The sequence below is a fragment of the Tachyglossus aculeatus genome, chromosome 2, assembly GCF_015852505.1.
Source record: "Tachyglossus aculeatus isolate mTacAcu1 chromosome 2, mTacAcu1.pri, whole genome shotgun sequence".
Classification (NCBI taxonomy): Eukaryota; Metazoa; Chordata; class Mammalia; order Monotremata; family Tachyglossidae; genus Tachyglossus; species Tachyglossus aculeatus.
The window spans coordinates 82,868,385-82,871,365 of NC_052067.1; the positions used below are offsets into that span (position 1 = coordinate 82,868,385).

The 2,981-nt window shown below is 44.9% G+C and overlaps 1 non-coding gene across 1 annotated transcript; it reads right to left on the reverse strand.

Annotated features, from left to right (window-relative positions):
- Positions 1-2,607: 2,607 nt before the first annotated feature.
- LOC119924595 lies at positions 2,608-2,745 on the reverse strand. The gene has a single exon (XR_005449300.1). It is a non-coding gene; the product is annotated as a small nucleolar RNA SNORA7 (small nucleolar RNA).
- Positions 2,746-2,981: the final 236 nt, after the last annotated feature.

The following is a 2,981-nucleotide window of genomic DNA, read 5'->3' on the forward strand; positions in this document are numbered from 1 at the left end:
ACAAAAGGCTTATGGTTTAGAGGGAGAGCGATCCCCCCCACCTTACCTCCTTCCCTTCCCCACAGCACCTGTATATATGTGTATATATTTGTACATATTTATTACTCTATATATTTATTTTACTTGTACATATCTATTCTATTTTATTTTGTTAGTGTGTTTGGTTTTGTTCTCTGTTTCCCCCTTTTAGACTGTGAGCCCACTGTTGGGTAGGGACTGTCTGTATATGTTGCCAACCTGTACTTCCCAAGCGCTTAGTACAGTGCTCTGCACACAGTAATCACTCAATAAATACGATTGAATGAATGAATGAAATAAATAAATTACTGATATGTATATAAGTGCTGAGGGGCTGTGAGTGGGGGATGATTAAAGGGAGCAAGTCAGGGCGACCCAGAAGGGAGCGGGAAAAGAGGAGAGGATGACTTAAGGATTCTCATAACCTAACACGAGAGGACATGGGTCATCCACCATGGACAGACAATGACATCTCTCCAGCTCCACTAACTGTCAGCTGTGTGACTTTGGGCAAGTCACTTAACTTCTCTGCGCCTCAGTTCCCTCATCTGTAAAATGGGGATTAAGACTGTGAGCCCCCCGTGGGACAACCTGATCACCTTGTAACCTCCCCAGCTCTTAGAACAGTGCTTTGCACATAGTAAGCACTTAATAAATGCTATTATTATTATTATTATTTTCTCTGCATCCACAGTTTGTTGCTCCCAATGTATCTCAAGCCAATGCACCTGGTGGTGGTGTTCTCTGGCTAGTAGGGTGGAGATCACTGTGTGACAAACACCAAGCTCCTCCCTGGTCGGTCTTGCCCACTCCTGATGTGTGTGCCCTCGGTATGTCGGGATGTGCCTAGCTATACTAAGCCTCTCTGGGTGGTCCTCGCTGCTGTCGTGTGGGGATGGAGGAGGCAGGCCTGGTCCCATTTTTTGCCTGCTCCCCTATTCATTCAATCACACTTATTGAACACTTGCTGTGTGCAGAGCACTGTACTAAGCGCTTGAGAAGTATAAGTTGGCAACATATAGAGACAGTCCCCACCCAACAATGGGCTCACAGTCTGCAGTCCACTCCAAGGTTACCAGAGGCTGTGTTGTGATTGGGTTGGTTCTCCCTGTCTGAGGTCCTCTCCTCTCTGTACTCACTGTTCTGGCAGCTGCTCTCATGCTATTAACTGGAGATAGTCTAAGACTTGTTCTGTCAAACTCTGTCTTTACTCCTGACTCACCTCAAGAACCATTCTATTAACTCCAATCAAGCACATTTGAGTGCTTATTGTGTGTAGAGCACAGTACTAAGCACCTGGGAGAGTATAGAGTAAGAATTGGTAGACATGTTCCCCACCCACAACAAGCTTACAGCCTAGAGGCAGAGACAGACACTAATATATATATATATCTGTATGTATCTGTACATATCTATTTATATTAATGTCTGTCTCCCCCTCTGGACTGTGAACTCTTTGTGTACAGGAATGTGTCTCTTGTTATTGCTGTCTCCCAAGCACTTAGTACAGTGTTTTGCCCACAGTAAATACTCAATAAATATGATTGAATGAATGAACTAATGTAAATTACGGCTATGTACATAAGTACATAATGCACCTCTCCTGGCAACCCAAGTCCTGTGTGCAATTGTCCCTCTCGGTTGCCCTTTGGAGAGCTTCCATTACTAGCTACCAGTTCACATGGGACTGGTGCCAAAGTTCCACTTTCCATATTGGGTGAAAGAGTTATCTGTTGCCCCAGGCCTCCACCCTTAGCGAGGCCTCTTACAGCTCGTATCAGTATTTATTCATTCATTCATTCAATCGTATTTATTGAGCGCTTACTGTGTGCAGAGCACTGTACTAAGCGCTTGGGAAGTACAAGATGGTAACATATAGAGACAGTCCCTACCCAACAACAGGCTCACAGTCTAGAAGGGGGAGACAGACAACAAAACGTGTAGACTGGTGACCTTCACCACAACCTTCCATTCCACACCCCTTCCCCTCTTTTTTAAAAATGGTATTTGTTAAGGGTTTACTATGTGCCAGGCGCTGTCTGAGCGGTGGGGTAGATACAATCGTGTTTGGACATAGTCCCTGTCCCGAAACTTCATCCATAAAGTTTTCTTGGTAAAAATCCCGAAGTGGTTTACCTTGTATCCTCCCCAGCGCTTAGAATAGTGCTTTGCACATAGTAAGCGCTTAATAGCTTAATAATAGTAAGCGCTTAGAGAAGCAGCGTGGCTCAGTGGAAAGAGTCTGGGCTTTGGAGTCAGAGGTCATGGGTTCAAATCCCGGATCTGCCAATTGTCAGCTGTGTGACTTGGGCAAGTCACTTAACTTCTCTGTGCCTCAGTTACCTCATCTGTAAAATGGGGATTAAGACTGTGAGCCCCACGTGGGACAACCTGATCACCTTGTAACCTCTCCAGCACTTAGAACAGTGCTTTGCACATAGTAAGCGCTCAATAAATGCCATCATTATTATTATTAATAAATGCCATCATCATTATTATTATTACCACTGCTGCCTCCTGCTCGGTAAACTCGAGTCTCTGCCCTCAATTCTCTCCCGTGCTGCTACTGCCCAGCATGGGTGAATTTTGACTTGTAGCCGATTGCCTTCCACTCGCTAGCCACTGCCCAAGCTAGGAATGGAATGTGTATACCTCTGCTTGCCTCTCCTTCTTGTAGCCAAGACTGGTACAGTACTGGAAACCCTCCAGATGCGACTCTGAGAGGGTAATCCCCATTTTATGGATGAGGTAACTGAGGCGCAGAGAAACTAAATGACTTGCCCAAGATCACATGGAAGAAAGTGGTGGAGCTGGGATTAGAACCCAGGTCTTTTCCCAGGCCAGTTCTCTTCACACAGTAAGTGCTCAGTAAATACGATTGGTTGATTGATTTTTTTCCCCTACCTGTAATTTACATTAGTGTTTATTTCCCCAGCTAGATTGTAAAGTTTCTGTCTATTAAC